Source organism: Euleptes europaea, chromosome 15, assembly GCF_029931775.1.
Source record: "Euleptes europaea isolate rEulEur1 chromosome 15, rEulEur1.hap1, whole genome shotgun sequence".
Taxonomy (NCBI): Eukaryota; Metazoa; Chordata; class Lepidosauria; order Squamata; family Sphaerodactylidae; genus Euleptes; species Euleptes europaea.
In genome coordinates this window covers 57,691,591-57,716,808 of record NC_079326.1, presented here as the reverse complement: position 1 = coordinate 57,716,808, position 25,218 = coordinate 57,691,591, and the positions used below count along the sequence as shown (strand labels likewise).

The 25,218-nt window shown below is 46.8% G+C and overlaps 1 protein-coding gene across 1 annotated transcript in view; it reads left to right on the top strand.

Moving 5' to 3' along the window:
* Positions 1-758: 758 nt before the first annotated feature.
* Positions 759-25,218, top strand: part of ANKRD44 (ankyrin repeat domain 44) — a 126,421-nt gene continuing 101,961 nt past the window's right edge. Inside the window, exon 1 of the mRNA XM_056861522.1 lies at positions 759-773. The gene's annotated coding sequence lies outside the window, so the exon portion shown is untranslated. The remainder of the gene's footprint in view (positions 774-25,218) is intronic.

Here is a 25,218-nt window from a genome sequence, read left to right as displayed (position 1 = left end):
TTCAGGATACAATGGTTCCATATTAACATACCACACCCTCATTAGCACATTATCTTGATACTTACAGGACAATGATTAGCACATTACTTTTGCAGGACAATACTCAATACCCAACCCCTTTCTGACTATATATTACTCTTCCTACACCCTTGACACTGAGAGACCCTGTCCTTCAGTGTCTCTCCTCTGAAGATGCCTGCCACAGCTGCTGGCGAAACGTCAGGAAAGAAAATACCAAGACCCCGGTCTCACAGCCCGGATAGCCTACGAGAACCGATGAACTCTGACCTTTGACATTTTTTTGCCATCTTTGCACTTTATTGTGGTGGTCTTATTGTGAGCACGCTGTTCACGAACTGTCGAATACAGTGAGTGGTGCTGGGTTTTTTTTTCCTGCAACCCCCGGGAGGTTGGCATGGCCCCGGCAGGCGTGCGTTTCCAGCAAGGGAGCCGCTTTGCAAGGCCGGGGTCGCCAGGAGGCAGCCTTGCTTGCGCGCGCGCTCGGGGGGAGGGGGGGGGGTTCCTGGCGCGCGTGCCAGCCAGCCCAGGAGCGCGCGCGCGCGCGGGGTGTGTGTGTGTGTGTGTTGTGACGTCAGCGTCCTCCCCCCTCCCCCCTCCCCGCTGTGGTGCTGGCGCCGGGCTCCGGTGCGTGAGGAGCTGGGTCGGCCCTTAGCGGCTGGGCTGAAGCCCCCCCCCCTCGGGCACGGCGCCGCCCCCACCCCGCTCCCTCTCCCCTCAGCCGGAGCATGGCGGTCCTCAAGCTGGCCGAGCAGGTAACCGGGGGTTGGGGGGGATTGGGGGGGGGGCCCTGGAGGGCAGGGTCCTTTTTTGAGGAGGGGGCCGCCTCGCAGCCCTCCGGCGCCCCCCCCCCCCGCGCTTGGCTTCCTCGCCGCGGAAATCCGTTCAAAAATCATAATGATGATAACGATGCCATCTCCGCCGCCGCCGCCCCCCCCCCGCCCGAGAGGTGCCTCGTTTGCAGGGGAGAGGGGTGGGGGTGGGGGGAGTAGGAGAGCCCCCCCCCGCCCGGCCGCCCCCCCTCCCTCCCCCCCCAGACGTGGGCCGGGCAGGTTGCTCATTGTCTGGGAAGCCCCGCAGTTGTCAAAAGGCGGCCGGGGGGGGGAGGGGGGAGGGGGGAGGGGGGAGGGGAATCTCGGACCCACACAATGAATTACCCCCCCCGTTCGGGGGCTGGACCGGAGGGGGGGATAATTCATTGTGTGGGTCCGAGATTCCAACACACACTCACACATATACACACACACATAAATATACATATACACACATATATACATACACATGAACATACACATACAAATGCACATATGTACATACACACACACACATAAATACATACAAACAAACCCATACATATGTATACAAATACACACACATATACACACACACATAAATATACATATACACACATATATACACACAAACATACACATACAAATGCACATATGTACACACACACACCTATATATATTCACACACATGTATACACACACACATAAATACATACAAACAAACCCTCACATATGTATACAAATACACACACACTCACACATATACACACACACATAAATATACATATACACACATATATACACACAAACATACACATACAAATGCACATATGTACACACACACACACCTATATATATTCACACACACATGTATACACACACACATAAATACATACAAACCCACACATATATATACAAATACACACACAGACATATACACACACACACACATATATATATGCCCACACATATACACACACATATATGCCCACACATATACACACACACATAAATATACATATACACACAAACATACACACATGTATACACACACACATAAATACATACAAACAAACCCACACATATATATACAAATACACACACACTCACACATATACACACACACATATGTATATGCCCACATATATACACACACACATATATACACACACATATAAATATACATATACGCACATATATACATACACACAAACATATACATACAAATGCACATATGTACATACACATACACACACACATATATATATATATACACACACACACAAACACACATATATATATGCACACCTCCACATAGGGAGGGAGGGAGGGAGGAATGGCCACCCTCCCCTCACAATGATCAATTTGAAGCTTGTGTCTCTCCCCCCCCCCTCCGAAACCCAGGCTGAGGGGGCGTTTTCAAGACCACCTTTCGCCTTCGCTTCCCATCAGTCCCGCCTGGAAAGAGACGGCTTCAAATCCTCCTCATCTTTCAGTCTCTTCCCCCCCCCACACACACACCACCTCAGTTCCTCGCCCCCCCCCCTTAAAAAACATGACACTTTACAGCTGGCTGCCTTCAGGGCCGCTAACTGGCTGCTCCATCACTCCCCCCCCCCACGGTTGCTGCAGGAGCCTCAAATATTTATGCAGCCTCCCCCCCCCTCCTTTCCTCAGAGGGGATCCTAAAAATACAGCGGGGGGGCTCCTAATAGGCCATTTATTGAACCGGATCCGTGGAACTGGGAGATCCGATTAAGGGCAAGACGGGGAAGGTTGGGAGGGTGGCTGGATTTAGTGGCTGAGGAGATCCTGGCAGCCCGCCATGGAAATCCAGTCAAGCTGTGATGCATTCAGGTTTCAAAAATACAGTCTTTAAATTTTTTTTAAGAAGTGTTTTCTTTATTTTTGCTTCTTCAGAACGGCACATAGCCAGAGCGAGGCCTGGTTTTTTATGGGTTTTTTGCACCTTGGGTATCTATGCTTAGCATGTGCCTTTTGACAGGCGTGCTGGGGGATCTTTAATCTCGCTGGGTGGCTGTTTAGCAAAACCTGTGACTCCCCGGCCATTAACTAGCGTCAAATAATTCAGTAAATAGTTCTCTGTGTTTTTCCTACGTGAATTTTACATAATGACATTTCGCCATGCATACACTTCCTTATTTTCCAGGCCCTTTGACCCTGCTGTTTGTTTGGCTGTTGTTGTTGTTTTTTAAAGCAAACCACTTCCATAAAATGACTACATAAAATGACTACCAGTCCACAACATCTGAAGAAGTGGGTTGTAATCCACAATAATTTATGCTGGAATAAAATCTTGTTAGCCTTTACAGGAATGCAAAATTCCCATTTCTTTTCACACACAGGCCATTTATAACAGATTAGGACAGGGGTCTGCAAACTGCAGCTCCCGAGCCGCATGCGGCTCTTTGGCCCGTTGAGTGCGGCTCTCCGAACTTGATTCGGAGCCCCTGCTCTCGCGCTCTCTTGCGCCGGCAGCCGGGTTGCGGAGCCGGCGCGCCTGAGAGAGCGAGCGAGTGCGAGAAAGCAGGCGAGCGGGCGCGCTGTCTCTCCCCCCCCCCCCGCCGTGGAGAATGGCCAGGTCCCCCTTTCCCTTGCCCTCAATGGTTGGGAGGCTAAAGTCTCCCCTCCCCTCTAGCCGCACGATTGCTGGGCAGGCAGCTCAGCGGTTCCTGCCCCCCCCCCGCCTATCAGCTGTTGGGCGGGGCGGGCTTCCTTTGGTAGACTTGGCCTCCGGCTGAGTCCCATTGGGAGGCCATCTCTACCCACTGGCTTTCTTGGTGGTAGACCTGGACTCCGAGGAGGGGAAAAAGTCCCCCTTCAGAGGCCAGGTCTACCAATTGGCTTCTATGGGCCTCCAGAGGCCAGGTCTACTGCCAAGAAAGCCAATGGGTAGACATGGCCTCCCAATGGGACTCAGCCGGAGGCCAGGTCTACCAATAGGCTTTTATGGTGGTAGACCAGGCCTCCAGGCGAGGACTCCGGACGGGGAGGGGGAAATGGCAGGGACTTACAATTTAATTTTTATCAATAAATAAGATCACTATTAAGTATGATATCAAGTTTTATTCAGTGTACCTATAGTTTAATTAAGACTTAAAACTTTAATTAAAGTTTATTAAGTTAATAAACAGTGTACCTACCTATATAGTTTAAGTTTAAGAAATTTGGCTCTCAAAAGAAATCTCAATCGTTGTACTGTTGATATTTGGCTCTTTTGACTAATGAGTTTGCCGACCCCTGGATTAGGATAATATGCATAGAACCAGTGAGCTTGCCAGAAAAGTGGGCCCTCTGGCAGACTGCCTTGTAGGTATCCCTTATCCTGAATACTTGGGACCAGAAGTGTTTATTTGGGGAGGGGCTGTGGCTCAGTTGTAGAGCATCTGCCTGACATGCAGAAGGTCCCAGGTTCAGTCCCCGGCATCTCCAGTTAAAGGGACTAAGCAAGTAGGTGATGTGAAAGACCTCTGCCTGACCCCCTGGAGAGCTGCTGCCAGTCTGAGTAGATGGTACTGATGGGATGGGTTGTGGCTCAGTTGTAGAGCATCTGCTTGGCATGCAGAAGGTCCCAGGTTCAATCCCCGGCATATCTCCAGTTAAAGGGACTAAGCAAGTAGGTGATGTGAAAGACCTCTGCCTGACACCCTGGAGAGCCGCTGCTGGTCTGAGTAGACAATACAGATTTTGATGGACCGAGGATCTGATTCAGTATAAGGCAGCTTCATGTGTTCCGTGTTTTGGATCTTTCCGTATTTTGGAATATTTGCATACACACAATGAGATATGTTGGGGATGAGACCCAAGTGTAAACACGAAATGTATGTTTTATATACACTTTATATACATAGCCTGAATATAATTTTAGACAACATTTGTAATAATGTTGTGTACGCTGAACCAGCAGTGGTGCTGCTGAAGGCCTGTGGGAAATGCCTTCATGTCGACTCAAAACTTCCATTTTTTGGAGTCATTCCGGCATTTGGATCTCCGGTTAAGGGATACTCAACCTGAACTGAACCATGATGGCTAATTCACACATGCAGAATAAGTGTGGTTTCCTAGAGTATCATGAGCCCAGTCACTGTGATCTTAAAGCTTCCCTGCCATTGCTTGCTATGCTTTAATTTATTTTACTTTTCCTCTGTATATTTTTCTGTCTGTGTACTTTAGATAATGTTGGTGAAGGAGAAATCTGGCTCATGTGAATTTAGGGCACACTCTCCTTTGAATGGCCTTGAATGTCACCAAGGAGGCATAGTACTAGAAGCTTCCTAGAAGCACCTGGTTGGCCACTGTGTGAACAGACTGCTGGACTTGATGGACCTTGTTCTAATCCAGCATGGCCTTTCTTATGTTCTTATGTCCTGATTGGGCATGCCATTTGCCCGCTTCAGGAGGGCAATCTCCTGCCCATTGAGGCTGGCAGGAGAAACAGCGAGGGGTGGAAGCGATGTTGCATGACACATTGACATCACATCTGGGTGGAAACCATCAAGTTTTCTCATCGATGTCCTGCCCAGTAATCCCAAAGGGTTTCCAGAGTGTGGGTTTACATCACGTATGGTGACATTGACTCGTTCCTTGAGATGTCATATCTGCCCCTCCCCAAAGCTCCCGGGGTGCCAGGACCCTGGCATCTGTAGGTCTAACTGAGCCAACTACTTTGGGTATAAAATTGAACTGGTTTTCATTATGTTTCTCAATGGAGAGGATTTCAGCAGAGAGGGATTCCACACTCTCTCCATAGACAGTAACTGCCAACAGCTGTTTTCAATTGAATATCCAAAGTCCACGATTTATGCAACGCTGATCTTTTTCTATTTCTATGAGCAGCTCTGAAAGTTTTTTCAGGCCTCTGCCCACCCGTCTTCAGTTGGTCTCTGGCTAGATGTTATTAACCAATAAGGAAGTAAAGATGGATGCTAGTCATGATGCATACCTATTCTCTCCAGGATCAGAGGAGCACGCCTATTATATGAGGTGCTGTGGAACACAGGCAGGATGGTGCTGCTGCAGTCGTCTTGTTCGTGGGCTTCCTAGAGACACCTGGTTGGCCACTGTGTGAACAGGCTGCTGGACTTGATGGGCCATGGTCTCACCCAGCATGGCCTTTCTTATGTTCTTATGGAGGACAGGGCTATCAGTGGCTACTAGCCAAAATGGATCCTAGTCATGATGCATACCAGTTCTCTCCAGGATCAGAGGAGCATGCCTGTTATCTTAGGTGCTGTGGAACACAGGCAGGATAGTGCTGCTGCAGTCATCTTGCTTGTGGGCTTCCTAGAGACACCTGGTTGGCCATTGTGTGAACAGGCTGCTGGACTTGATGGGCCATGGTCTGATCCAGCATGGCCTTTCTTATGTTATCTTATACCTTATCTTATGAAGTGTCTTGCTGTCTCTAACGCAACATCCCATGCAATCAAGGGGTGTGATTGATTAGAATATGGGGCAGGGTCTTGTTTTGTTGTGGCCCCATCAGCTCAACTACCTTGTAGGCCATGCGCAGACAATGCAAACATCTTACGGAAACTTGATTATGAAGTGTAGCTGATATGGGTCTCATGGTATTGTTTGGAGGATGTGAGCCTCCACAGGCCGTCTGCAACTTTCGCACACATGCTCAGAAATGGGGTTGTGTTGGGGGGGGGGGTTAGGGAGGAGGGGGAAATGTGGGGTCCACAAAATTTCAAAATAAAAATGGGGGCCTTCGTGATACTAACATTTGAGAACTGCTGGGTTAGAGCCCCCACCTTCTTGGCAGCCCTCCCCTTCCTGTAGCCCCATCTTTGTATTTGACGTGTTTAGCTAATGGCGAAATTGTTTCACACCAGGAGACTTTCTCCGTGCTCTACAGGGTAGCAAAGAGCCTCATAAATCAGAAAAATCCAGGTAGGCTTTGTAAATTGAACATCCCGGCTGCCGTTAATATTGGAAATATCTGTGCTGCGGCTGATAAAAGTGCAGCATTTCGGCGCTGAAGGTCTTAGCTTGAAATCGTGTCTTTAATGCAGTCCTCCTAGGAATTACAGCTCGAAAGGTTTTAAACCTTTGCTAAACCTCTGCCCAAAGAAATTAATTTTTTGCTTCCAGCAGCGCCAGTGATAGGAATAAGCTCTAGTGAGAACGGAGAGCTTTGCTGCATCAGTATCTTTTCAGAGGCCTATCTTGCAGGGCATAGTAATTACTGGCAAATTTGGTGCCAATTCTCCCACCCCCGAGGGATGTCAGCTGAACTGCTAGTTACCTACTTGGGTGTTTCCGGTTTCCTTTTTATCTTGCCAGAAATAGAAACTTGTAGGCAGCCAGAAAAGGTTGGGTGGATTGAGAATAGACTGGGAGCAGCAGCAGCTGTTAATTCAGGGTGAGGACCAGTGTGCGAAACAGGCGTATTTATTTAGGAATTTTTTCTAGAAGTTATCAAGGTGATTAATTAAAAAAAAGAGAGAGAAATAATACAACAAAATCTGCAAAACTCTCAGACTAGCAGCATTTCCAGTCCTTGCATTCCCATTCGTCCTTACATAGTCATAGGAATAATAAATGATTAATAGCAGTTTAAAAGAGAACAGTTGTCAAAGTATTGTTAAAAAGGAAACACAGCAGTTAAAAGCGAAAATAGATCCCTCTAAAACACTGTCATCAAATACCTGAGAAAATAAATCGGATCCACTTGCCTGGCACTTAGAACTTGGGATTAGACCCCAGATAAAGAGAGTCAGGAAGAGAGTTTCAGAGACTGAGGGACCACCACGGAAAAAGCCCTGTCTCCTGTGGTGATCCATCTTGTTTGTGAAGATCCGATGATGCTATTAGAAAAAGAAAAAGAGGAGTAGTAGTTGGGTTTTATATGCCGACTTTCTCTACCACTTAAGGGAGAATCAAACCGGCTTACAATCACCTTGCCTTCCTCCCTACAAGAGACACCCTGTGAGGTAGGTGGGGCTGAGAGAGCTGTGACTAGCCCAAGGTCACCCAGCAGGCTTCATGTGGAGGAGTGGGGAAACAAATCCAGTTCACCAGATTAGCCTCCGCCGCTCATGTGGAGGAGTGGGGAATCAAACCCAGTTCTCCAGATCAGAGTCCACCACTCCAAACCACCGCTCTTAACCACAAACAATGACCCTATGAATTAACGACCTCCAAAACCTCCTCTTATTAACAGCCTTACTCAGTTCGTGCAAACCAAAGGCCATGGCTTCCCTGATTGAGTCGATCCATCTCAACTTTCCCCAGCATTATGGTCCTTTCCAGTGACTCTTGTCTTCTCATGCTATAATATGATAGTCTCAGTTTGGCCATTTTAGCTTCTAGGGAGTGTTGAGGCTTGATTTGTTCTAGAATTCACCTATTTGTCTTTTTGGTTGTCCCTGGTATCCGTAAGACTCTCCTCCAACACCGTTGTTCAAATGGTAAGCTAGTGAGGGTGGGGTGGGAGAATCCCCTGTCCCCAGGAAAACCCAGAAGTGATAGAGGGTAGCTCTAGGAATTGCCTGAAACCTTATGGTATTCCAGGGGGGTAGCTCTAGGAATCACCAGAAACTCTACAGGGTTACCATAAAGTTTCTGTCGGTTCCAAAGCTATCCCTGTCACTTCCGGGTTTTCCTGGAAGTGATGTAATGACACATACGTTGTCGTGCCCCCCATGTCCCTGTCACTACACCTCCTGCTAGTTACCAGGCACAGCCTGGCAATTCTAGTTCTAGGTTATACTGGGCTGGATCCTAACAGCTTTTCCACTGGCACAAAAAGGAGGCAGGTCAATTTCACTTGCTCCTCTTCCTCACTTCAGTGCCTCTCCTACATGGATCTTGTCTAAAGGGGACCCTTCTCCCTCTTGCACTGGGGAAAAGCTTGTATTGTTTTATTTTTAATCCTTTTACCCTCAGGAGCAACTTTTCAAGAAGTGCGGGGGGACTGTAGAAAGAACAAGCAAGTGAAAAAGATGCCTTCCGTGAGCAAAGCTTTGTTTACAGTAGCCCATTTTTTACGATGGTGTCGCAATTGAGTGAATTGGCTAAAACTCCCATGGTTAATTTATGACATTTCCTTAAATTGTTTGTTTCTGGAGTTTAGGTCACATGGAGGAATTTTTTAAAGGACTGTCTGTGGTTATTAATCTGCTGCGGCTTGCCCACACACGCAGAGACATCGCTTTGTGGTGCCTTCAACAAGTGAGGAACATGCATGTCTTGAATCATCGTCCCCTTGAGTGGCTTTAACAATTGCTGGTATATTTTCACATGGCTGCCACTATTGATTTCAACCGGCGCGACGGGCTGCAGACATCCGGCGTTTGCTTTGGGGTTCTGAAGCAAGACCTCCACTTAAGACACCTTTGAAAAGAGTCAAATGGAGAACCAACTTTGCTCATTGGTGGGGGGAAGGATTAGTGGTTTCTATAAACATCCTGCTTGTGGGTGTTGCAGGAGGTTGGCACAAGGCCTTGGGTGAGTAATCACTGGTTGGTGCGATCGAGGTTCCCCTGCAAAACGAGGCAGACATGGCACCCTCTTTGTCCTCCAAGCAAATATTCTGAATTTCATTCGCTCAGGTTCTCTACGAGAATGGGAGCCTATGACTCCATCCCCCCACCCCTTTCCCACCTGGATGTTGCATGCACGTCACTTCTTAAACTCAGGAGGAGTTTTGACCATCTGTAAACCATTAAGATTGGAGAGCCAGCGTGGTGTGGTGGTTAAGAGCTGTGGTTTGGAGTGGTGGACTCTAATCTGGAAAACCGGGTTTGATTCCCCACTCCTCCAAGTAAGCGGCGGACGCTAATCTGGTGAACTGGGTTGGTTTCACTCCTACACATGAAGCCACTGGGTGACCTTGGGCTAGTCACAGCTCTCTTCGAGCTCTCTCAGCCCCACCTCCCTCACAGGGTGTCTGTTGTGGGGAGGGGAAGGGAAGGTTATTGTAAGCCGGTTTGATTCTTCCTTAAGTGGTAGAGAAAGTCGGCATATAAAAACCAACTCCTCCTCCTCCTCCTCCTCCTCCTTCTTCTTCTTTTTCTTCTTGATGAAGCAAGCATGCAGCGGTGCTATGTTGTAATAAGCGACATGGTTCTTTCCGTTGGTGAAAGAAGCCAACAAAATACCCGGCAAAAGCCTTCTTCTTTCCTCTAGCTCTGTTTTATACCATCAAAGTGTTGGAAACTAGCTTGACAGCTGGATTTTGTGGGATACTCTAAAGCAGGCCTCCAGCAATCCTGATTTCTTTTAAGTATTATCTAATGTGCTGACGCTGGTATTAAAAATGAGAATGCCCATGATCAAACAGTCTCAGTTCTGCTTTCTTGTGCAGCCTGGCGCTTGCGTAAGGGAAACCAAGCCATAGCCAGAGATCCGCTTCTGTATGCAAATGCACACGCTACATGCACGGTGTCGCTAATTGAGCATGCAAGTATGTGTAAGGGCTTATCTATCCACATTTGGAAGGGCACAAGCGATATGCGCTCTTCAACTCATGGTGTGCTCAATGTGAGCTTGAGCATATCTTTTGTTAGAGGGCACAGAGAGGCAACTCAGTTGTGGAGTTGCTGACTTTTTAAACTAGACCCTGTAGCAGTCCCGTCTTTACGCCCTGGAGGAGGAGGAGGGGGAGGAATTGGTTTTTATACCCTGATTCTCTCTACCTTTAAGGAGATTCAAACCGACTTACAATCACCTTACCTTCCCCTCCCCACAACAGACATCTTGTGAGGTTAGGGTTGCCAGGTTCCTCTTCGCCACAGGGGGAAGATTTTTTGGGTGGAGCCTGAGGAAGGTGGGGTTTGGGGAGGGGAGGGACTTCAATGCCATAGAGTCCAATTGCCAAAGCGGCCATTTTCTCCAGGTGAACTGATCTCTATTGGCTGGAGATCAGTTGTAATAGTGGAGATCTCTAGCTAGTACCTGGATGTTAGCACGGGTAAAAGGTACACAAATGCACAGAGCCAAGTAGCAAAATGCAAATATTAATGGGTGCTAAAAAAGAGAGACAGACAGTGCAAAGCAAGTAGTCCTAACAACTGTGACTAAACAATTTACAATATATACATGGAATTTGTAATTTTACAGGCAAAAGAGTCCTCTTCTTTAATATTTCAAAGATGATCCGTTCCAATGGTATGAGTAATTCATCAGGTATGAATCCAACAGGTATAGATCCAATAAATATAGATCCATTGGAACGGATCATCTTTGAAATATTAAAGAAGAGGACTCTTTTGCCTGTAAAATTACAAATTCCATGTATATATTGTAAATTGTTTAGTCACAGTTGTTAGGACTACTTGCTTTGCACTGTCTGTCTCTCTTTTTTAGCACCCATTAATATTTGCATTTTGCTACTTGGCTCTGTGCATTTGTGTACCTTTTACCCGTGCTAATTTCCAAACCGCCAAGGTATAGGCACGGAGGTGCCCTTGTTTTGTTCTTGCTGAGTACCTGGATGTTGGCAACCCTATGTGAGGTAGGTGAGACAGAGTTCGGAGAGAACTGTGACTAGCCCAAGGTCACCCAGCAGGTTTCATGCGGAGGAGTGGGGAACTGAACCCGGTTCTCCAGATTAGAGTCCGCCGCTCCTAACCACTACACCATGCTGGCTGCTGAAATCTTCATTGCTGACCATGTCAACAACAAGAACCATTCATGATGATAATGCTTCTCAGTATTTAGCTCGGTTTCATCTAAAATAGAGTAGTCCAGTCACTTTACTTCTCAGAATGAGAGATGTCTCATACCAACCCGGCTGAAGAGATGGTGAGGGGTCTGGAGACCAAGTCCTATGAGGAAAGGTTGAAGGAGCTGGGTATGTATAGCCTGAAGAGGAGAAGACTGAGAGGTGATATGATAACCATCTTCAAGTACTTGATGGGCTGTCATAGAGAGGATAGTGCCAAGTTGTTTCTGTTGCCCCAGAAGGTCAGACCAGAACCAACGGGTTGAAATTAAATCAAAAGAGTTTTTGTCTAGACATTAGGAAGAACTTTCTAACAGAGTGGTTCCTCAGTGGAACAGGCTTCCTCAGGAGGTGGTAAGCTCTCCTTCCCTGGAGGTTTTTAAGCAGAGGCTGGATGGCCATCTGTCAGCAATGCCGATTCTATGACCTTAGGCAGTTCATGAGAGGGAGGGCATCTTGGCCATCTTCTGGGCATGGAGCAGGGGTCACTGGGTGTGTGTGTGTGGGGGAAGTAGTTGTGAAATTCCTGCATTGTGCAGGGGGTTGGATTAGATGACCCTGGAGGTCCCTTCCAACTCCATGATTCTAAGCTACTGTACTTCATGTTGTGAGGATTCGGATACCTCCGTTCTCATTTGACCGTTGTTATTCATCGGCCTCTTTGCTGCCTGGTGTTGAGAAGTTTAAAAATCATGCAAATATACACACACCGGGAAGGCTTGTGCTAGATGTGCAAGCTATCTGCATATTTTTTGAACAGATCTGTGTCATTTAATTAGAATGCAGCCTTTCCTTAGCAGAGAATCTGTATTTGTTATTTTTTGTGATAGTTAAAAGTTTACCATTGTTAAAGAGTGCAGAACAGGGACTGGGGACTATTATAAATGGACTTCTTTTGGGTTTGCTCCATTCTCATCTCTGTGTTCTCTGTTTATGGCAAATGCAGTTTGTGCCCATTCTCTGATTTCAAGAAAACAAGAGATTAAATTATCAGGCCGAGTTTTTTGGAAAGTGTCTCCCTAAAGGAAGCCAACCAAAATAATAGGGCTCTTCCAGGAGGTGACTAACGAATCCTTGAAACAGTTATAGCATGCAAATTGGGGAGGAGTTGCATTTTACAGAAAGCTGTCAAGGTATGTATGTAAATCTCTTTGGGCAGGTGAGTTATGAATGTCACTGGCCCTTGAAATGCAAGTATTCATCCGGCAAAACTTCATGCTTCTCAAGGTGTGGTATTTTGTCTCTGCATGAGCTGTGCCTTGTTGTGACCTTTTTGTGCTCAGCTACAAAATAGAGATGTGGTTGTTATGGTGACGGTTGCGTAGATGAGTGGCCAATCCTACCTGTCCTGTGGCGATCTCAGGACCGTGGCTAACCTTAGGACTTTTTGTAGGAGAGGTAGAACCGGGGGAAATCCTGTGGCACCTTAAAGGATACCGACATTTGTTCCAGTGCTAGGTTCCGTGAGCTCACTTCATCAGAAACTCTGAAGGGGAAATCATATGCCATACTTTTTTAGGGAAAAGGGATGAAGTGGAGGGGGGAAAGGGAGGAGTTTGGGGGCAAAGAAAGGCATGGTGGGAATCCTTTCATAATTCTTCCAGGTGTGATCTTCTGTGTAAGGGAGTAGAATGGATTAGGTTGTTACTTATGAGGGATGATAGGAGAGGGCAGAGGTTCCAGCCGCTCTCTTTCATGGGCTGCAGATAAACAGAAGTGTCCTTAAGTAGGATTAACAACAGCCAGTCGAGGAAGCAACAAAGCCTCTGCTTACTGCTTCAGTGTAAGAATGCAGTACGTTTTGATCTTTTAAAGCCAGAGCCTTGAAATAGTCGGGGAAATACTCTGTGTTCTCTTTACGTACCATCTAAGAATGGTGAAACGTGCAAGCCGGCTCCTAGGTTGTATACAAGACATTACTTTTCAAGCCTTTAAAAAAAGCCCCCTATTATTCTAACTCTGCTTTGCAACAGAGGCTGGTAAGACTGTCATGCATATATAAAGCTACTGGATCGTCATTGGCAAAAGGCTACAGAGAGGGGAATGACCTCTAGCAGTCTGTGGTGGTTGCTGACCCTCGCAAATAGCAATTGGTTATACTCCATAGGAACAAAAACAAGTTCAACAAATGTCTCTAATGAGGGGCCGTGGCTCTCTGGTAGAGCGTCTGCTTGGCATGCAAGAGGTCCCAGGTTCGATCACAAGGTGTCTGTTGTGGGGAGGGGAAGGGAAGGAGATTGTAAACTGGCTTGATTCTCCTTAAAGGTAGAGAGAATCAGGGTATAAAAACCAACTACTGCTGCTCCTCTTCCTCCCCACAACAGACTCCCCACAATGGGTCACCATACCAAAACAGTTGGGAACTGCTGAGTTAAGAAGAAGAAGAGTTGGTTTCTATACCATGATTTTCTCTACCTTTAAGGAGTCTCAAAGTGTCCTGCCATTGCCTTCCCTTCCTCTCCCCACAACAGACACCCTGTGAGGTAGGTGGGGCTGAGAGAGTTCAGAGAGAACTGTGACTAGCCCAAGTTCACCCAGCTGGCTTCATGTGGAAGAGTGGGGAAACCAACTCGGTTCTCAGATTAGAGTCTGCCGCTCATGTGGAGGAGTGGGGAATCAAACCCGGTTCTCCAGATTAGAGTCTGCCGCTAGGGTTGCCAGGTCCCCTTCGCCACTGGTGGGAGGTTTTAGGGGCAGAGCCTGAGGAGGGTGAAGTTTGTGGAGGGGAGGGACTTCAATGCCATAGAGTCCAATGGTCAACACTGCTATTTTCGCCAGGGGAACTGATCTCTGTTGGCTGGATATCAGTTGTAATAGTAGGAGATCTCCAGCTAGTACCTGGAGGTTGGCAACCCTATCTGCCGCTCATGTGGAGGAGTGGGGAATCAAACCTGGTTCTCTAGATTAGAGTCCACTGCTCTTAACCACTACACCATGCTTAACCACTACATCATTCATCCTCTGCATGCAGTAAAAACCAGCTGTCTACACACAGCCAACAATGGCCGTGCGTTTTTTACAGTCCTTGACAGGTGCCAATGCGGCTACTATTACAGTTTTTACCTATGCAAAGGATGTTTTCCCAAATGATGCCTGTCAGTGCTTCTGAATGTTCAGCATTGGTTATTCTTCACGAAATGACACGCCAGTCAAGGTAGCCCGGCCGTTTGATTGAATAGCTTCCAGAAATGCATAAGCCATTTATTGATATGCAGATTTTCTTGCGCTGACATTCGAATACTATACTGTAATACGCAATGCTAACATTTATAATAGTGCAAGGACAAATTAAAACTGCAAATGCCACAGTTAGGTAAAACCACAGCCATTAAAATTGATATAGAATCATAGAATCGGAAGGTACCACCAGGGTCATCTAGTCCAACCCTCTGCACAATGCAGGAAATTCACAAATACCTCCCCCCCCACAACCCCAGTGACCCCTACTCCATGCCCAGAAGATGGCCAAGATGCTTTCCCTCTCATGATCTGCCTAAGGTCACAGAATCAGCATTGCTGACAGATGGCCAACAAGCCTCTGCTTAAAAACCTCCAGGGAAGGAGAGCTTACCACCTCCTGAGGAAGCCTGTTCCACTGAGGAACCGCTCTAACTGTTAGAAAGTTCTTCCTAATGTCTAGACAGAAACTCTTTTGATTTAATTTCAACCCGTTGGTTCTGGTCCGACCTTCTGAGGCAACAGAAATCAACTCGGCCCCCTCCTCTATATGAAAGCCCTTCAAGTACTTGAAGATGGTTATTATATCCCCTCCCAGTCTTCTGTTCAGGCTAAACATACCCAGCTCCTTCAACCTTTCCTCATAGGACTTGGTCTCCAGACCCCTTACCATCTTTGTTGCCCTCCTCTGGACACACAGAATCAGCATTGCTGACAGATGGCCAACAAGCCTCTGCTTAAAAACCTCCAGGGAAGGAGAGCTTACCACCTCCTGAGGAAGCCTGTTCCACTGAGGAACCGCTCTAACTGTTAGAAAGTTCTTCCTAATGTCTAGACAGAAACTCTTTTGATTTAATTTCAACCCGTTGGTTCTGGTCCGACCTTCTGAGGCAACAGAAATCAACTCGGCCCCCTCCTCTATATGAAAGCCCTTCAAGTACTTGAAGATGGTTATTATATCCCCTCCCAGTCTTCTGTTCAGGCTAAACATACCCAGCTCCTTCAACCTTTCCTCATAGGACTTGGTCTCCAGACCCCTTACCATCTTTGTTGCCCTCCTCTGGACACGTTCCAGCTTGTCTACATAATAAGTGACCCTTGCATGTAAGTAATTTGAAACTTGCATAAGTAACAGGGGCTGTCACCTGATCAAAGAAATCTCAGGTAGTTAACTGGGTGGGATTTGAGTGGATCGATTAGTGGAGCAATTCAAAAGCAACTTGCATATGCATAAAAACAGTAGTTTTGAAGCAAAGAAGTTTTAAATTTATTACTCTAACCAGTTAATTGCCTGAAGGTTATTTCTAAAGTAGTTGACGGCCACGATGGTATAGGGAGTGGTGTAGTGATTTGAGTGTCAGATTAGGATCTGGAAAACCCAGGTTCAAATCCCTATTCTGTTGTGGAAGCTTGCTGGGTGACCTTGGTAGGGCCAGTCACGCACACTGAGCCTAATCCACCTCACAGGGTTGTTGTGAGGGTAAAGGAGGATAGGGGGGTGATGTTGGCTGCTTTTAGTCCCCATTTGGAAGAAGGGCTGGGCATAAATGAAGTAAAAATAATAGGGAACCACTCTTTTGGGTGAACAGAGTTACTAATCTCGCTTGTTAATTCGTTCACTAGTAAGTAGTTCACATCAGGATTAATTTAGTATTTTACAGTTGTAAAATTTTACACAGCCTGAAGGTTTTTTTTTACCCACTTCCTTGTGGTGCACTAGTATGAAGAGGAAGTTGAGATTTTGCAAGAACATTCTGTTAAAATATGTTCCTTTGAAAATTGGGAAGACTCTGCCAGTGCCTTCAGGATCGGCACAGTGAACACGGCTCGTACCTTTCGTGGGCTTGAGCCCGCTTCGTCAGAGAGATCGTTTGCGAAAATATTAATCAACGCTAAGTTTGCGCAGAAATTTCACTCTAGAAAAGCTTTATAGAAGGCACAGACACTGGAAATTCAGCACCGCCCTTGCCTCCCGTTCGCCTCTCTGTCCGTGGGCCCAGAACTATGCTTTGCAGATAAAAGGAAGTATTTCTTCACACAATGCATAGTTCAGTTGTGGAACTCCCTGCCCCAGGATGTGGTGATGGCTGCCAACTTGGAAGGCTTTAAGAGGGGTGTGGACATGTTCATGGAGGAGAGGGGTATTCATGGCTCCTAGTCAAAAGGGATACTAGTCATGATGCATACCTATTCTCTCAAGGTTAGAGGAGCAGGCCTATTATATTAGGTGCTGTGGCAGGATAAATGTTGCTGCAGTCGTCTTGTTTGTGGACTTCCTGGAGGTTTTTGGGGTGGAGCCTGAGGAGGGCTGGGTTTGGGGGGAGGGACTTCAATGTCATAGAGTCCAATTGCCAAAGCAGCCATTTTCTCCATGTGACCTGATCTCTATCAGCTGGAGATCAGTTGAAATAGCAGGAGATCTCCAGCTAGTACCTGGAGGTTGGCAACGCTAACCACCTGGATCCCAAAAAGCATTAGGAATCTGCCTGTAATTCCCTTACGCTGTATATTAAAACCTGCTGACCTGAAAGAAGGGCTCACTGGTAACAAAGGATGGCCCCCAATGAATTGTGGCATGCGCGCTTTGAGAGATGCTGTTCCCCAGTCTCTGGCGATGCCAAAGGTTCCGCAGTCGAGCAATCTGGTCGCTGTACGCCAGCTATAACAATTTACTAAAATGGGTCAGCCAGAAGGTTTTATGTTTGCCTCTGCATTTTGGCACCAAAACCTTAAACTCATGGTAGGAGCTTCGGGCCCTGACATCTGTTTGTAGTTACCTGTACCGTTTGTGGCAGGCGGAGTTTAGATTTCGAGCCACAGATGCAGCACAGCTAGTGATTGAAAAACCCACTGTTTTGGCCGTGTGGGTTCATTTGCTTGTTTGGAGACTCTAGCGAACAGCGCTGTTTACATTGATTTTTGCATTCCTGCTGTTGTGTGGATTTTTTTGTCGTCGTTGATCTTGGAATCAGTAGACTTAGAGAAAGACATAGCTTCCATTAAGAGCTGTGTCACGACTGCCCTTAATGCCTATGTCCAGTGTCTCCGTTCCCCCCTCTTCGTAAGGTGCAGTAATTTTATCTCTGAGCCCACTCTTCAATTTTTCTCAGCTTTGCCACCGGGTCAGAGTGACATTCTTATGCATGGCAGCACAGTGCTTATTTTTATTTTTGATTAGATTGTGTAATCTGTGTTTAATGTATTCCTGCTTTGGTGTGCTATCATTGTGCAATTAATTTGGTGTTAGCCTCTGTAGATTTACCAGTAAAAATCAACCAGAGGTTCTTCAAACTGCTGTATAGAAACTTGAATCAGGAAACTCTTCACTACATATTGTTCTTTTCTTTAGAAGATTTATTATGATCAAGGAAAGTATCTATTCCTACGAAAGTTCAAGATGCTGACAACTTTACAGACAAAAGCATAAGAATAAGGCAAACTGACTTCAGATTCTTGCCAAACCTTTATGTCAGGATCTTGCAGAACTTTTACCCCAGTCACACAATGAGAAGTCAGTATTGCACCAAACTTTCAACCTATCAACACATGCTACTTCAAGTTACGTATCCTTATCATGCTGTGCTTTCAGGAAGGACACCAATTTGTTTACCTTTTCACTAACCCCACTTCCTTTCTTGGCCACCACACCAGTGATGTCTTCCAAGAGCCAAACGAATCCCTCCTCTCCTGAAAGAACATTCTGAAAAGGATTACTCATTTATTTATTAGATTTTTTAAAAATTTGCTGCTCACCCAAAGGGTCTCACGGTGACTTACAAGATTAAAGCGGTATAAACGAGTTGAAAACAACATAAAAGCAGATAACAAATACGAAATATTGACAGTAAAATGATAAACTGTTAAAATATGCGGCTAGCAATATGCCACTAATAAAACAACCCAGACATGTAAATTACAGTCAAAAGACCAACCTAAACAATTTGGCCTCGCATGTAGAATAGCCAGGTCGCTTAGATTGGGGGGCAATTGCCTGCCAATCCATTGCCTGGCTCGGAAGCGGGGATTGCTTGAGTGTGCGGCCGCATCACTTCCGGTTTACATATAGAAGCACTGCATCGCAACGGGCCGTTTACCACTCAAACTCCCAGTTTGAGTGGTAAAAGGCCCGTTGGGATGCAGCACTTCCGGGTTTAAACTGGAAGTGACGCGATCGCGTTGTCGCAGCCACTCACCCGCGATCCCTGCCTCAGCTCCGCCCAAAAAACCTCCCGCCAGAGCGGGGGGGGGGGGGAACCTGGCAACCCTACTTGCACGCCCTGTGGAAACTAAACAAGTCCAGCAGGGCACACGTGTCATCACAGAGTGCATTCCACAGGGTTGGGGCTGCAACCGAGAAGGCCCTTCCCCTGGTGACGGCTTACACAGCCATCCTAAGGCTGGGCACCTGTAAAAAGCCCCTAGATTATGACCGAAGGGAACCCAGGGGGTTGTAATGGGAGAGGCAGTCCCGTAGGTATGGGGGTCCCACATTGTTCAGGGTTTTAAAGGTTAACACCAACACCTTATTACTGCACCTAGGTCAATTTTTGGTAGATCCCAAGCAAAGTTTTAAAGAATGAACTCAATGATGCATTTTCTTCAGGCCTAGAAAGTGGAAGTTGACGGCTGACCTCAGGGAATTTCCATCACTCACTCCTGGCCTAATTACAGACACCTAAGACGATTGAAATATAGTGCCCAGTAACCCCATGAGAAAGCTGTTGTCACGCAACACAAGACGCACAACTAAATGTGTGTGTATATGTTTGTGCTGGTGTCACACAACACAAAAACACCACTAAATGTGTGTGTGTATGTTTGTGTATTCACTGATTAGGTCTCCTCTGATAGTAGCAGTCTCTGTCAGGTCAACATTTTATAAGAGGGCAGATCGCAACGAAAGAAGAGTCATCTTTTCGTCTACTGTTACTATGCAACTCTAAGGAACCTAACTAGGCGATACACTGAGAGTTGCGTATCATGAGTTACCAGTGGTCCCCCTCTGAGTTTCTTACCGGATTTGTGGGGTCCTGATTCAGATCAGGACTGTGGCACAAAGGGAGGAGGTTTTTAAGTAGGGTTGCCAACTCTGGGTTGGAAAATTCCTGGAGATTTGGGGGTGGAGCCTAATCTGGTGAACTGGATTTGTTTTCTCGCTCCTACGCATGAAGCCAGCAGGGTGACCTTGGGCTACTCACAGCTCTCTCAGCTCCACCTACCTCACAGGGGGTCTGTTGTGGGGAGGGGAAGGTGATTGTAAGCCGGTTTGATTCTTCCTTGAGTGGTAGAGAAAGTCGGCATATAAAAACCAACTCCTACTCTTCCTCTTCTCCTTTCTCCCTTCTTCTTCTTTCTTCCAGATAACCAAATCCCTTTCAGAACGATAACCATTCCCTGGGTCTTCTGCCAGTTCTTCCTTTTTCGTCCTGCGTTGTCACGGGTTGGTGGAGGTTCGCCTTCCACAAATTATGTCAGTCAACAGTCTTTTCCCGGCATCTTGTGAGCTCTGAAAAAACCTTTCTCACTGAAGCAGCATGGGCCATTTCAGCCGTTGCAGATGGGGGTATCCTTCGGTCGGTGCCCTTGATTTGGCTTGCTTTGACAAAGGCTGAAGAAGAGCAGAGCCTCATTTGGCTGTCCTTCTCAGTCATTTGATGTCCTGCCAACAGAGAACAAAGTATTTACTTTCTGCTACCCTGTTCTGCCAGCGGAGTCGACAGCTGCGCTTCTGGGTCCAGCTCGTAGCCTGAGTCAGTTCGCTACCAAGATACTGTTTGTGAATCACTTCTGAGTGCTTAGGAAAAGTGCTATATAAATGTGTATAGACAGGTGTTATGAGCCAGCATGGTGTAGTGGTTCAGAGCGGTGGTCTGGAGCGGTGGACTCTGATCTGGAGAACCGGGTTTGATTCCCCACTCCTCCACATGAGCGACGGACTCTGGTGAACTGGGTTGGTTTCCCCACTCCTCCACATGAGCAGTGGACGCTAATCTGGTGAACCAGGTTGGTTTCCCCACTCCTTCACATTAAGCCAGCTGGGTGACCTTGGGCCAGTCACAGTTCTCTTAAAACTCAGCCCCACCTACCTCACAAGGTGTCTGTTGTGGGGAAAGAAAGGGAAGATAATTGTAAGCCGGTTTGATTCTTCCTTAAGTGGTAGAGAAATTCGGCATATAAAAACCAGCTCTTCTTCTTCTCCTCCTTCTTCCCCCCTTCCATTAAGGCAGAAGGGAGGCACAATTTTAAGCAAGCCTCATTATCATAAAGATCCTAATCTTTTCCTTTCCCCCCTTTTTCCCCATTAAGCCACATCTGACTTAAGGGCGACCCTGTAGGGTCTTCAAGGAAAGAGGCGTTCAGAGGCGTTCACCTTCCTCTGCGTAGTAATCCTAGTATTCCTTGGCAGTCTCCCATCCAAATACTGACTAGGGCCAACCTTGTTTAGCTGCTGAGATCTGACAAGTTCAGTCTAGCCTGAGCCATCCAGCTCCAGTCCGAATCTGTATGAATATAATATTTCAAGTGATAATAGTCAATGACCATACAATTGCATAAATATCCTAGGCAGGGCAGTTTTGGATCTGATAGCAGCAGCATCAAAATGTTCTAAGACCAAGATCCAAACAGATAATAGATCCATATGGGACAAGGCTGGAGAAAGGATGCATGTCAATTCTAGAAAAGACTGTCAATGTAGTTGGGTTTGCTGGTGGGGTGGGGCAAGCATTTTATTAAGGCTGTGCTTTTCCCTGTATTTGTTCGTATCATAAGAACATAAGAAGGGCTATGCTAGATCAGACCCAGGCCCATCAAGTCCAGCAGTCTGTTCACACAGGGACCAACCAGGTGCTTCTAGGAAGCCCACAAGCAAGACGACTGCAGCAGCATTGTCCTGTCTCCTTTTCACAGCACCTAATATATTCGGCATGCTCCTCTGATCCTGGAGAGAATAGACATGCATCATGACTAGTATCTATTTTGACTAGTATCCATGAATAGTAGCCTCACCTCCATGAACGTGTCCACTCCCCTCTTAAAGCCCTCCAAGATGGCAGCCATCACCACATCCTGGAGCAGGGAGTTCCACAATCACTGGTGAAACTGTTTGTTTGCTTTTTTTATGAGAGTAGCCTTTGTCATAAGGAATCAGCAGGCCTTGCTATTCCCGGCTGTCAGTCTGGGTCAGCAGGCCAGCCCTATGTACCCTGGGACCGCAGATTCTGTTAACTTGGTTACACGGCCTCTCTGTGCTTTCAGCTAGCAGGGCCATCCATCATGCAGTCGGAGGAATCAATCATTTCCGGCAGAGCGCCGCTGCCTTTTAATATTAAGGGACACCGTGCGGTAGGTGGTTTCGGCCTCAGTATTAACGTTGCAAGCATTATCGGAGCAAGAAGCCTGCCGGCAGTGTTACTTTCTCTTGCACCTCTGTGCCGTTCCGTCTCCGAAACAGGCTGGGCTTCTGACAACAGATCACGCTCGGAAGAGGCAGGTGTGGGTCTTAAGTTTCTGTGGTATTCAAGGAGGTGTTTGCTTACGCTTGAGGAGTGCCTCCTCTGTCACATGCCTTGGTCTGCAAAGCAGGGCGGGACCGGCCGTGCACTGGAGCATCATCTTTGCCCCGCCAAATTCTTGCTTTTCGGAAAACAAGCTCTCACGCTCACAAAATGGGCAGTTTCCATTTAAGCCATGGCAGTTCATTTTTTAAAGTCACCTTAGCTTCTACATTGGAAAGGATGGTGGGGCAGCATAAGGAGAATCTTAAAGCAGACACTGGTTGCTTATGTATGGGTACTTTCGCTCACGTTCGCCCCCAGTCTGAATCGGTTGTTCCTTGCAGTTATGCATGAGTTTTCCGTCCATTAGAGATGACCTTGTTGCCAGCCCTTGCAAATCCTTGGGCTTCCCGTTTTTCTGTTAACCCAATTCGTACATCTTCCCTGAGCTCAGCCCAGGAAAAATCATAAGAAAGGCCCTGCTGCAGTCCAGCAGTCTGTCCCCACAGTGGCCAACCAGGTACCTTCAGGAAGCCCACAAACAAGACAACTGCAGCAGCATGTCCTGCCTGTGTTCCACAGCACCTAATATAATGGGCATGCTCCTCTGATCCTGGAGAGAATAGGTATGCATCATGACTAGTAGTATCCATTTTGACTAGTAGCCATGAATAGCCCTCTCCTCCATGAACATGTCCACTCCCCTCTACAACCCCTTCCAAGTTGGCAGCCATCGCCACATCCTGGGGCAGGGAGTTCCCCAATTTAATTATGTGTTGTGTGAGGAAATACTTCCTTGTTGTTTGACCAAGTTGTCTCTGTCCAAAGACGCGTCCATCCTGTGCATAGCAACTGGACGCTCCGTGTTTACAAAGGCTGCAGTCTTGCTCTCTGGCTCTTAGAGAGAACTTTGCCGTGTTTCATACACACGGAGCCTATTTTATCTGTTTACCTGCTGCTCCACTGCTTTTGTCTTGTGGTGACTCATCAATAATGGAAGGTATAAATAATAGATTGAGTGAACGGCCCTGCGTGAGACTCTAAACATAGAGGACCGGCTCTAATGTGCACTGGTGAGAGGAACTGAGCCTAGTGTCATTTACTCTTTTGCTGGAATTGGACCGTGCTGGTGACCAATAAACTTCTTATTGTTTCTGTGGGGGAACCAGTGGTTGATAAAACGTTAGAAAAGCTCCACGTGCCAGAAGATTGGATAGAAGATTGCCAGGAGCGACTTGCTAAGAAAGATCTTCTCGTGAATGGGACCTTGGTATTCCATAGAGTCCATCTTCCGAAGCAGCCATTTTCTCTAGGGCAACTGATCTCTGTAGCCTGGAGACCAGTTGTAATTCTGGGAGATTTCCAGCTACCTCCTGGAGGTCGACAACCCTAAGGTGAGGTCTGTAGGCCTCCTGGAATTATGACTGATCACTGAACAACTCCTGGGAACCCCATAGGGTTTTCAAGGTATGCAGTGGAACACAGGCAGGATGGTGCTGCTGCAGTCGTCTTGCTTGTGGGCTTCCTAGAGGCACCTGGTTGGCCACTGTGTGAACAGACTGCTGGACTTGATGGGCCTTGGTCTGATCCAGCAGGGCCTTTCTTATGTTCTTATGTTCTAAGGCAAGAGACGTTCAGAGGTGGTTGGCCATTGCCTGCATCTGCGTAGCGACCCTGGACTTCCTTGGTGGTCTCTCATCCAAATACTAACCAGGGCCCACCATGCTTAGCTTCCAAGATCTAACGAGTTTGTGCTAGCCTGGGGCATCGAGGTCAGGGCTTTAAACATTTACAGCAGGAGAAATTGGTGTGGTGGTGGCCTAGAAGAAGAAGAGCTAGTTTTTATATGCCGACTTTCTCTACCACTTAAGGGAGAATCAAACTGGCTTACGATTGCCTTCCCTTCCCCTCCCCACAACACACACCCTGTGAGGTGGGAGGTGGGGCTGAGAGAGTTCGGAGAAAACTGTGACTAGCCCAAGGTCACCGAGCTGGCTTCATGTGTAGGAGTGGGGAAACCAATCTGGTTCACCAGATTAGCCTCTGCCGCTCATGTGGAGGAATGGGGAATCAAACCTGGTTCTCCAGATTAAAGTCCGCCGCTCCAAACCAGTACACTCTTAACCACTACACCACGCTGGCTCCACGCTTTGCCCTGGCAGGCAAAATCGCTGAAGTATGAACCATCTCTAAAGTCTTGGTGAATTTTCTGTAAGTAAGGGTAATGACCCTTTTGGATCTTCTCAGTTCTTCCTGAGGTGTTAACATATGAATCCTAAACGGATTTAATATGTGTCATGTAAGCGTTGTGGGTGTTATAGGTTTCGTGAATCTAGATCTTGGTAAGGACTTTTAGTTTGCAAGGAACGCCTTAGGAAAAATAGACAAGATGTGCAAAGGACATTAAATGTGTCCTTTCCAAGACAGAATCTTTTCAACATCCCACTGAAGAATATTTTTTCTCTTTCTCCACCCATTCACAATTCTTCCCCTCTCTCTCTCTCTCTCGCTCTTTCTCCCTCTGCCTCCCTCTAGAGACATCAGCGATGAGCACAAACAGGAAACGGTACTAACCAAGTTGGCTCTCTCCACCCGAGAGTTCATATTCTATTTTAGAAACTGGCCTGGACGAAAACAAAATAGGCCGCTCTGTTTAGAGAGAACTTCCCTCCTACAAATAATGGACAAGTGAACATTGTGAGGGCAGGGGGGGCAGAAATGGGACATTCTGGAGTTTAAACGAGTACTCATTTCCTGTATTGTGGAACGCTGTATGCAGTTTCATTTGAGATGTCAATCCATTCCTTGTTTTTGTTCAGTTGTTGTATTTTTTAATTGATTCTGATTTTTAATTGGCCTGTTTGTGTTAGTCTTTGCTCTTTATGGATTGGATTCGTCTTTTGGTGCGAATATTCACTCTTTTTATGACTGCCTGTTCCAAAATCCTGAAAGAGGCGGAGCATGAATTCATACCCAGATCTGTTGTGCTGGAAGATCTGTTCACTACGCTGTCAATTGAGTCACGGTATCTTTCTTCTACAGG